An 11,908-nucleotide genomic window follows, 5' to 3' on the forward strand; every position below is an offset into this window, starting at 1 on the left:
ATATTGAATGCATTTCTATAACAAGGAATTATCTGGAAAAGAAATAAATGATCTCATTATAATAGCATCAGAAAAAAGAATAAAATACTTAGGAATAAATTTAACCAAAGAGGTAAAAGACCTATACACTGAAAACTTAAAAATAGTGAAAAATTGAAGTTACAAATAAATCCAGAGATATTCCATGTTCATGAATTAGAAGAATTAATGTTGCTAAAATGTTTCATACTACCCAAAGCCATCTACAGAGTCGATGAAATTCCTATTAAAATTCCAGTGATGTAATTCCTAGAAATAGGGAAAAAATCCTAAAATAAATGTAGAACCATAAAATACTCTTAATAGTCAAAGCAATCTTGCACAAGAAAAAGAAATCTGGAGGCACCACAGTGCCTAATTTCAACATATACTACGAGGACTGTAGTCATCAAAACAGTATGGTGGTGGTACTCAAAACTATATTCACTCAAAACTTTGATGTAGTTCCATGTATTTTGGCATCTAGTATTACTGCTAAAAGTCTAGAAAATTTATTATCTAAGTGATTTTTTTTAATACAAAATTTCAGGTTTGAAACTTCTAATCCAATTCTGAGAATATAAAGAAATATTATGTTGTAAAAAAAAAAAAGGAAATTAACATGTGATACAGTATTATTAAAGTACGGATTTTGCTAAAGTTTTATGAAACAAATTATTTGTTTTCGTGCATTATTCAACTCCTATTGTATTTAGTTGCATTGAGCAGCTTTAGCTGCATGCAACAAATTCTGTTAAAAACCTAATAAATAGGTGGGAGGGGGGTTCAGGGTGGGGAACACGTGTACGCCCATGGCGGATTCATGTTGATGTGTGGCAGAACCAATACAATACTGTAAAGTAATTAGCCTCCAATTAAAATAAATAAATTTAAATAAAAAACAATAAAAATACAAATACACAGAAAAATAATTTTAAAAACTAAAAAAAAAGATTTTCAACTTTATTTTGGAAAGTCTTATTTTATTAAAAATTATTAACCAACAAAGATGCTACTGCCATCAACTTTAAAAGACAAAGACAAAATTGTATTGATGACTTTTTCATGGGCAGCTGATAGACATGTCCAAATAAAAATTTGGTGGAGAATGAAAAAAAAAAAAAAACCTAATAAATAGTTGTAATAATGAAAGAAAAGAGTAACTTAAATAAAAAAGGAGCAAATGACCCGAATAAACATTTCTCCAAAGAAGACAAGAAGTAACCAAGAGTATGTGAAAAGATGTGCAACATTGCGAATCATCAAGGAAATTCAAATCAAAACCACAATGAGATATTACCTCACAAGTGTTAGGATGGCTAGTATAAAAAACATACAGGAGATAATAAATCTTGATGAGTATGTGGAGAAAAGGGGACCTTTGTATGCAGAAGGTGGGAATGTAGGTTGGTATGGTCATAATAGAAAACAGTATGGAGGTTCTACAGAAAATTAAAAATTTGATCTGAACATTTTTGTGTATCTATCCTAAGGGAAGTGAAATCACTATCTCAGAGAGAGATCTGCTCCCCAATTTTCATTACAGCATCAATAATAGCAAAGACATGGAAACAACCTAAGTGTCCATGAGTAAAGAAGATGTGATATTCCCTTTTGTGTATGTGTGTGTGTATAATTTATCTTTAAAATTTAAGGAAATCCCTCTATTGCAACAACATGGATGAAGCTGCAAGGCTGTATGCTTAAATCAGATAGAGGAAGGCAAATATGGTGTGATATCATGTATATATGGAACCTAAAAAGAAAAAAATGTTAAATTTATGGAATTAGAAGAATGATGGTTGCCAGGGGCTTAGAGGATAGGGGAAATGAGATGCTGGTCAAAGGGTACACATTTTCAGTTATACATAAATAATTTCTGCTGTAATATACAACAGAGTAACTATAGCTAATAAAACTGCATTGTATTTTTGAAATTTTCTAAGAGAAATCATAAGCGTCCTTACAGTACACACTCACAAAAATAACTGCAGCAATGGATGTGTTAATTATTTTGTGATGATCATTTCACAATATATACCTATGTAAAATTATCACTTATAAATGTATACAGTTTTGTCAAGTATATCTTAATAAATATAAATAAAACAATAGAAAAATTTTCTTTTTAAAGATATTATTGAAGTATAGTTGATTTACAACGTCGTGTTTAATTTCTACCGTGCAGCAGTGACTCAGTTGTACATATATATTCTTTTTCATTATGGTTTATCACAGGATACTGAATGTAAGTCTCTGTGCTATATAGTAGGACCTAGAAGAAAAATTTTCTTCCTTTTTAAATTTGAATAATATTCCATTGTATGTTTATGCAAGATTTCATTTATGCGTTCATCCTTCAGTGGAAATGAGGGTTGCTCTGATCTGCTGGTTATTATGAATATTGCTGCTCTAGTCATAGGTGTACAAATATTATTTCAAGTCCCTATTTTTAATCCTTTTGATATACTCAGAAATAGACATGCTGGATTGTATTTTAATTCTATATTTATTTTTTGATGAACTGCTACAGCATTTTCCAGAGAGGTTCCAACATGTTCTCTTCCCACCAACCATGCTTAAGTTTCCAATTTCTTCATATCCTCATCAACACTTGTCGTTTTTTCCCCCATATTCATTATCTGAATGCATGGCAAGTGAGAACTCATTGCGGTTTTTATTTGCATTTCTGTAATGATGAGTAAGTGATGTTGATCACTTTTTCATATTCTTTTTGTCATTTGTACATATTTAGAGAAAGTTCTACTAAAGTTCTTTGCCCACTTAAAAATAAGGTTGGTTTTTTGGGTTGAGTTGTAGGTGTTTTTATTTTCCTTATCACACCTTCTCAGCATGCTACCCTTGGAGAGAGCAGCCCAGTTTCTTCCTTCTAACCAGAGGGATTAGAGTAGATCTCATTTTCAATGATATAAAACATCTGTGGGAAGTCCAGGGGGCTGGTCTAAGTTTCACCTGGTTAATACTCAGAGCCTATCTGAGTTGTAGTTGTTTATATATTCTGGATATTAATACTTTGTCATTTATTTGATTTTGTAATACTTTCTCCTATTCCATGTATTGCCTTTGTACTGTGTTGGTAGTGTTGTTAATGCAAAAAAGTTTTTGATTTTAATGAAATCCAATGTATTGATTTTTTTCTTTTTTTGCCTGTGCTTTTGGCTTCATATCCATAAATCATTGCCAATTCAGTGTCCTGAATCTTTCACCCTATATTTCATCTAGTAATTTATGCTTTTAACTCTTAAATTTAAATCTGTGATCTATTTTGAGTGAATGTTTATACATGGTTAGGGACCTAACTTCACTCTTTTGCCCTTAAATACACTGCTTTTCCAAAACCATTTCATAAGAAGTCTTTTGTTTTGTGCCAGTTGCAGCCTATCGGTAACCAGTGTTGTGTTTAGACCTGTCCTTGTGATCGTTATTACAATTGCAAGATGCTTTTTAAGCAATATTCATTAGGAAACTTAGAAAAAAAGAAAAGCCTATTATCAACAGGACCTGAAAATTAACATAATGCCCAAACAGCAAGGTGTAGGTGGGGGCAGTGGGGTGCACAGAGAGAGAGAGAGAATACACATACACAAGCCTAGGCCTGAGGTTCTGCTTTTATTGGGGTTCAGGGTGAGGGCCTAGGGTTTTGTAGGCTCATTATTTCTTGTTGAATTCAAAAGATGGAAAGAAATATTAAAAATCAAACAAACCCAGGGGCTCCAATGGTCACTTATGGAACCCAACCAAGGTCTTTAGAAGAAGCCTGAGGGAAGAGGGCTACTCTTTAGCTATTCACAAGGCCAGCAATGTGTTAGAGAGAACTCTCTCTGAAGTGTAAAATGGATGCCTCAGCAATCTAAGTGTAGACGCCAAAATACTATGAAATTTCCTAACATTTTGAATGTGTTTTTTCTTTGATTGCATATTTGTTTTTTTGCTGGAGATCTTTGTTTCTGAGAGCTTTTATAAAATTATTGAATCAAGACTCTAGTTGGTTTTCTTTTCAATGTTGCTATGAGAGAACAGAAACCAGAGATTCCTAGTCTATCATCTTGGTAAACTTATCTCTGAATAAAAGTAAGAAGATTATCAGTTCAGTTCAGTCACTCAGTCATGTCCAACTCCTTGTGACCCCATGGACTGCAGCACGCCAGGCCTCCCTGTCTATTACCAACTCCGGAAGCTTACTCAAACTCATGTCCATTGAATTGGTGAGGCCATTCAACCATCTCATCCTCTGTCGTCCTTTTCTCCTGCCTTCAATCTTTCCCAGCATCAGGGTCTCTTCTAATGAGTCAGTTCTTTGCATCAGGTGGCCAAAGTATTGGAGTTTCAGCTTCAACATCAATCCTTCCAGTGAATATTCAGGACTGATTTCCTTTAGGATGGAATGGTTAGATCTCCTTGCTGTCCAAGGGACTCTCAAGAGCCTTCTCTAACACCACAGTTCAAAAGCCTCAATTCTTTGGTGCTTAGCTTTCTTTATAGCCCAACTCTCACATCCATACATGGCTGCTGGAAAAACCATAGCTTTGACTAGACGGACCTTTGTTGGTAAAGTAATAGCTCTGCTTTTTAATATGCTGTCTAGGTTGGTCGTAGCTTTTCTTCCAAGGAGCAAGCGTCTTTTAATTTCATGGCTGCAGTCACCATCTGCAGTGATTTTGGAGCCCCCCAAAATAAAGTCTGTCACTGTTTCCATTGTTTCCCCATCTATTTGCCATGAAGTGATGGGACAAGATGCCATGATCTAGTTTTCTGAATGTTCAGTTTTAAGCCACCTTTTTCACTCTCCTTTTTCACTTTCACTAAGAGGCTCTTTAGTTCTTCTTCCCTTTCTGCCATAAGGGTGGTGTCATCTGCATATCTGAGGTTATTGGTATTTCTCCTGGCAATCTTGATTCCAGCTTGTGCTTCATCCAGCCCAGCATTTTGTATGATGTACTCTACATATCAGTTAAATAAGCAGAGTGACAGTATACAGCCCTGACGTACTCCTTCCCCGATTTGGAACCAGTCTGTTGTTCCATGTCCAGTTCTAACTGTTGCTTCTTGACCTGCATACAGATTTCTCAGGAGGCAGGTCAGGTGGTCTGGTATTTCCATCTCTTGAAGATTTTTCCACTGTTTGTTGTGATCCACATAGTCAAGGTTTTGGCATAGTCAATAAAGCAGAAATAGATGTTTTCCTGGAACTCTCTTGCTTTTTTTATTTACAATTAAAATTCACCACATAGTGTTCTTTCTCACCATTAGTATTTATATTTGTGATTTCCTTTCCTTGCCTTGCTTCCACAAATATAAATTTATTCATTTACTTTTTCCTGTAATATATAGTTATTTCAGAATTATAATCTTTTAGAATTGTATTTTTTTTTTAGAATAGCTAACAGCTTGTCAATTTTGTTGATCTTTAAACAAAACAACTTTAGTTTTGATGGTTTTTTTTTTCATACGTTTATGCTCTGTTATACTTATTTCTGATGTAATCTTCGTTATTTTCTTCTGCAACTTTTGGCTTTGTATTTTTTCTTTTTTCTAGTTCCTTGAGATGTAATCTTGGATTGCTTATTTGAGTTATTTTTTCCTTTTTAATATGGGTGTTTATTATAAACTTCTTTCTTAACTATGATGTATCCAATAAATTTTAGTATGTGGTGTTTTCATTTTCTTTGTATAAAGTGTTTTCCATTTCTTGATTTCTTCTTTGATGCATTGGTTGTTCAAAATGTCTTGCTTGATCGGTAAACATCAGGAAAATGTAAGTCTAAACCACAGTGAGGTATTAGCACCTGTCAGAATGTGCATGCTAAGGTGCTTCAGTTGTGTCCGACTCTGTGTGACCCTATGGACTGTAGCCCTCCAGGCTCCTCTGTCCATGGGATTCTCCAGGCAAGAATACTGGAGTGGGTTGCCATGTCCTTCTCCAGGGGACCTTCCTGATCGAAGGATCAAACCCACGTCTCCCATTTGCAGGTGGGTCCTTTACCACTAGCACCACCTGGAAGCCCACCTGTCAGAATGGCTATTATGAAAAAGTACACAAATGACAAATACTGGTGATAATGTATATGGTTGGTGGGAATGTCAGTTGGTGCAGCCACTGTGAAAAACATTATGGAGGTTTCTGGAAAAAAAAAAAAGCCAAAAACTAAAAATTGAATTAACATATGATCCATCAATTCCACTTCTGGAACATGTCCAGAAGAAAAATAAACACTAATTTGAAAAGATAAATGCATCCCAATGTTTGTAGCAGCATTATTTCAAATAGCCAATATATGGAAGCAACCTAAGTGTTTATGAACAGATGAATGAATATAGGAGATGTGGCATATATATGCAATGGAATACTATTCAGTCATAAAAGAGAATGAAATTTAGTCACTTGCAGCAACATGAATGGATTTGGATGCTATTATGCTAAGTGAAATAAATCAGGCAGAGAAAGTTAAACTCGGCATGATATCACTTATATATGGAATCTAGAAAATACAACAAGCTAGTGAATATAATGAAAAACAGACTCATGGATATATAGAACAAATTAGTTGTTACCAATGGGGAGAGGCAAGAAAGGAGAGGTACAAACCATTATGACTAAAATAAATTACAAGGATATATTGTACAACATGGGATATAGCCAATATTTTATAATAACTATAAATGGAGCATAACCTTTAAAAATTGTGAATCACTCACTATATTGTATACCTGTAACTTATAGAACATTGTGTATCAACTATGTCATTTAGCCTCCCTTTTGTGGATTTTCTACTTTCCTTTTCACTTTTGAATTCAAGTTTCATTCCATTTTGGTCTGAAAGGATATTAATACTTGGTATGATTTCAGTCTTCTTAAATTTGTATTTGTTTTGTAACCTAACATGTAATGTATCCTGGAGAATGTTCACTGTATATTTGAGACGAGGACAATTTTTCTGCTGTTAGGTGATGTTATATTTATTTGGTATATAGTGTTGTTCAAATCCTGTTTCCTTACTGATCTTGTTTGATTTCTCTATCCACTGTTGAAAACACTGTACTAAATTCTCTAAACATTATGTTTTGCTACAAATTTCTCCCTTTGTTGTTGTTCAGTTGCTCAGTCATATCTGACTCTCTGCAATCCCATGGACTGCAGTGTGCTAAGCTTCCCTGTCCTTCACTAACTTCATTAACTTTGCTCCTGGAGTTTGCTCAAACTCATGTCCATTGAGTTGATGATGCCATCCAATCATATCATCCTCTGTCACCCCCTTCTCCTCCTGCTCTCAATCTTTCCCAGCATCAGAGTCTTTTCCAATGAGTTGGCTCTTCACATTAGGTACTTCACGTATTTGGGGTGCTTTGATGTTCAGGGCATATATACTTGGTAATTGATATATTTTCCTAGTGAATATATCCTTTGTCTTTATATAATATCCTTATATGTTTCTTGTGACAGTTTTTCAGTTTATGTGTATTTTGTCTAGCATACATATGGCTACTGTCTTAGGTTACCATCTTAGGCCAGTCTTTTGAATACACTATATTACTGGAGCTTTTTTTTTTTTAATTTAATCTGTTTGATTACAGTATGTCTTTTGATGAGAAGTTTAATTTACTTACATTTAAAGTAACTATTGATACAGAAGAATTCACTGTTTTCTTGTAGCTTCCCTCCCACCCTTTTGCTGTTTTTCCTTTGTGTTTTGTAATTTTTTTTGTACGGACATGCTTTGACTCAGTTCTCATTTTCTTTTGAGTATTTTTCATAGTCAGTTTTTTTATGGTTACTATGGGGTTTATGTGCAATATAATCTATTTTAAGCTGATAAAAACTTCAGTCTCATACAAAAACTTCTGTTTTACCTCTTCCTCCAACACCTCATGTTATTGAAGTCACAAGTTACATCCTTTTGGATTGTATATTCATCAACATATTTTACATTTTTTATGCTTTAGTCTCTTAAATTCTGTACCAGAACTAAAAGTAACTTATATAGTACCATTGAAATATTTCAGTATTTTAGATTTGCCTATATATTTCCCCTTATCATTGAGCTTTATTGCTTCATGGGTTTCATGTTATATCTAGTAATTATTTCATTTTAATGAAAGAACTCCTTTTAGCATTTCTTATAAAAAGGCCGAGCAGTGTGAACTCCCTCAGCTTTTGTTTATCTGTGAAAGTATTTCTCCTTCATTTTTAAAGGACACTGTGGCTGGGTATGGTATTCTTGGTTTGTTTTTTTGTTTGTTTTGTTTTTCAGTCACTAAGCTGTGTCTGACTCTTTGACCCCGTGGACTGCAGCACAGCAGGGTCCTCTGTCTTCCATTATCTCCCAGAGTTTGCTCAAATTCATGTTCATTGAGTTGGTGATGCTATCTAACCATCTCATCCTCTGCCAACCCCTTTTCCTTTTGGCTTTAATCTTTTCAGCATCAGGGTCTTTTCCAATGAGTCATCTCTTTGCATCAGGTGGCCAAAGTATTAGAGCTTCAGCAATAGTCCTTCAATGAATATTCAGGGTTGATTTCCTTTAGGGTTGATTGGCTTGATCTTGCTGTGCAAGGGATTCTCAAGAGTCTTCTCCAGCACATAATTAGAAAGCATCAATTCTTTGGTGCTCAGCCTTCTTTATGGTCCAACTCTCACATATGTACATGACTACTGGAAAAGCCATAGCTTTGACTCTGGGGACCTTTGTCAGCGAAATGATGTCTCTGCTTTTTAATACACTATCTAGGTTTGTCATAGTTTTCCTTCTAGGGAGCAAGTGTCTTTTAATTTCATGGCTGCAGTCACCATCTGCAATGATTTTGGAGCCCAAGAAAATAAAATCTGTCACTGCTTCCACTTTTCTCCTCTCTATTTGCCATGAAGTGATGGGACCAGATGCTATAATCTTTGTTTTTTTTTAATGTTGAGTTTCAAGCCAGCTTTTTCACTCTCCTATTTCGTCCTTATCCACAGTCTCGCTAGTTCTTTTTCACTTCTTTCCATTATAGTGGTTATTGTCCGCATATCTGATGTTGGTATTTCTCCTGGCAGTCTTGATTTCAGCTTTGTGATTCATCCAGCCCAGCATTTTGCATGATAGACTCTGCATAAAGTTAAATAAGCAGTGTGGCAATATACAGCCTTATGTACTCCTTTCCTAATTTGGAAGCAGTCAGTTATTTCATGTCTGGTTCATTGAGTTATATAAGCCCCTCTGCCACGACAAGGCTGTGATGTATGAAGGGAATAGGCCAGACTCTTTCTAAACCAAGCTGATTTTGAAACTTTAATTATTCACAGTGTTCTTGAGGTAGCAAATTTGAGATCTAGAAATTTTACGTTCATTTCTTTTGGCACAATTCTACCAATATTTCAAGTCCCACAAATTTCACAAGCTGTTGCTTCTTGTCCTGCATACAAGTTTCTCAGGAGGCAGGTTAGGTGGTCTGGTATTCCCATCCCTTTAAGAATTTTTCTGTTTGTTGTGATCCACATAGTCAAAGGCTTTAGCATAATCAATGAAGCAGAAGTAGATGTTTTTTTTTCTGGAATTCTCTTGCTTTCTTTGTTATATATAGAATGCTGGCAGTTTGATCTCTGGTTCCTCTGCCTATTCAAAACCCAGCTTGTACATCTGGAAGTTCTTGGTTCAGAACTGAAGCCTAGCTTTAAGATTTTGAGCATTACCTTGCTAGCATGTGAAATGAGCACAATTGTCCATGGGGTTCTCCAAGCAAAACTACTGGAATGAGTTGCCATTTCCTACTCTAGTGCACCACATTTTGCCAGAACTATGACCCATCTTTCTTTCTTTTCTTTTTTTTTTTTTTTGGTAATTTATATAATTTAATATGCTACAAATGAGGAAAATAAACAGGGAACGGGGATGCAAACAGGAACAGTCCTGTAAAGATTCTTCATTTTAATTGTATTGCTTTCTTGCCTTCAGGGGGGAAGATTTTGACTTCAAAATAAACAAAATATTTGAGAAGGGAATTTACATCTAGTGTTCTAGATGGTATTCTTCAGCTATTTTCTCAGCAGTCCATGTTTATGGATAAAGTTTATGATTACTGAGAAGTATCAATGACTCTAACAATGGAAATTTTGCCTTTGGGAATGTTCTTAACGTTTATCATGTCAAACTGATGTTCTTTCAGCAACCTGAACTCCTTAGGCTTCTGACGTGTGCCGGCATCCTAAAGAAGACAAGGGATCTTGGGAATCAACATACACATCTTTTAGTAATGACAGCAGTTTGTCATCTTTTCTGTCAATTTGTCCCTTAATTTCTGGGTGGTTGCTCATCTGCTCTCACAGGAGGTTCACGGTGGAGGGGTGCCAGGAAGCGGGGGAGGGCTTCATTCCTCCCTGTTCTGCTCGGTTCACTAGGTTGAAATTCCTGATGGTGTGAGCCACTCAGCCCCCATTTCTTCACAACATGCTGCCCTAAGTTATACCACACGTGGCTGAACACCGCGCAGGCGACCTCCGGGACATACCGGAGCACGTGCACGTCTGGGGTCGACCCACGAGGGAGCATGAAAACGTGACCCATCTGTTTTGAGCGACCTTGCACTGCTTGGCTTATAGCTTCATTGAGTTACACAAGCTCCTTTGCTATGACAAGGCTGTGATCCATGAAGGTAATAGGCTAGACTCTTTCTAACCAAGTTGATTTGGAAACTTTTAGTTATTCACAGCGTTCTTCATGTAACAAGGTTGAGATCTAGAAATGTCACCTTCATTCCTTTTGGCACAATTCTACCAATATTTCAAGTTCCACAAATTTCACAAGCATTCCTTATTCATGAAAAGTCACAGAATCGGTTATCACAATGCCTGTTATGGCATTACAGTTATTTCCTCATATTGTTTCATTGTCTTACATAAGATTAAATTTCTCTAAAACATTGTAGGTTCCTTGAGAAAAGGGATTTTGTTTTCTACTTCTGTGCCTAGTGTTGACTAAGTCACCAAGGATTATAAACTTCTGTCCAATTGAACTGAATCCTCTTTCCCTTAAATCTGTCACTTATCATTCTGCTGACAAACAGCTTGTTACTAGATGAGACACTCTGCCCTTATTACAAATGGTTGGTAGTTCTTTTTTTACTTTCAGAATTTTGAATATATCAACTGACTTCTTTCTGACTGCAAGGTTTCTGCTTAGAAATCCACTAATAACCTTGTCGAGCCTCTCTTGGAGGTGATGAATCATTTTCTCTTGGTTCTTTCAGAGTTGTTGATGCCATTCAACCATCTCATCCTCTGTCATCCCCTTCTCTTCATGCCTTCACTCTTTCCCAGCATCAGGGTCTCTTCTAATGAGTCAGTTCTTCCCATCAGGTAGCCAAAGTATTGGAGCTTCAGCTTCAGCATCAGTCCTTCCAATGAATATTCAGGATTGATCTCCTTTTGGATTGACTGGTTTGATCTCCAGTCAAGGAGATCTCTTGGGACTCTCAAGAGTGTTCTCCAACACCACAGTTCAAAAGCCTCAATTCATCAGTGCTCAGCTTTCTTTATAGCCCAGCTCTCACATCCATACGTGATTACTGGAAAAACCATAGCTTTGACCAGATGGACCTTTGTTGGCAAAGTAATGTCTTTGCTTTCTTGTCATAGCTTTTGTTTCAAGGAACAAGTCTTTTAATTTCATGGCTGCAGTCTCCGTCCGCAGTGATTTTGGAGCCCAAGAAAATAAAGTCTGTCACTGCTTCTACTTTCCCTGCTTTTATTTGCCATGAAGTGATGGGACTAAGATGCCACAATCTTAGTTTTTTGAATGTTGAGTTTTAAGCCAGCTATACTTCCATCTAAAAATTCAACTTCATCTTGCTTCATCTGATTGTCTGAAAGTCCTAAATATTTAATAAAGGGCTAAAA

At 35.9% G+C, this 11,908-nt stretch overlaps 1 pseudogene; it reads right to left on the minus strand.

Moving 5' to 3' along the window:
- Positions 1–9,682: 9,682 nt before the first annotated feature.
- LOC102392666 lies at positions 9,683–10,577 on the minus strand (annotated as a pseudogene).
- Between the last annotated feature and the right edge of the window lie 1,331 nt (positions 10,578–11,908).

Source organism: Bubalus bubalis, chromosome 4, assembly GCF_019923935.1.
Source record: "Bubalus bubalis isolate 160015118507 breed Murrah chromosome 4, NDDB_SH_1, whole genome shotgun sequence".
Taxonomy (NCBI): Eukaryota; Metazoa; Chordata; class Mammalia; order Artiodactyla; family Bovidae; genus Bubalus; species Bubalus bubalis.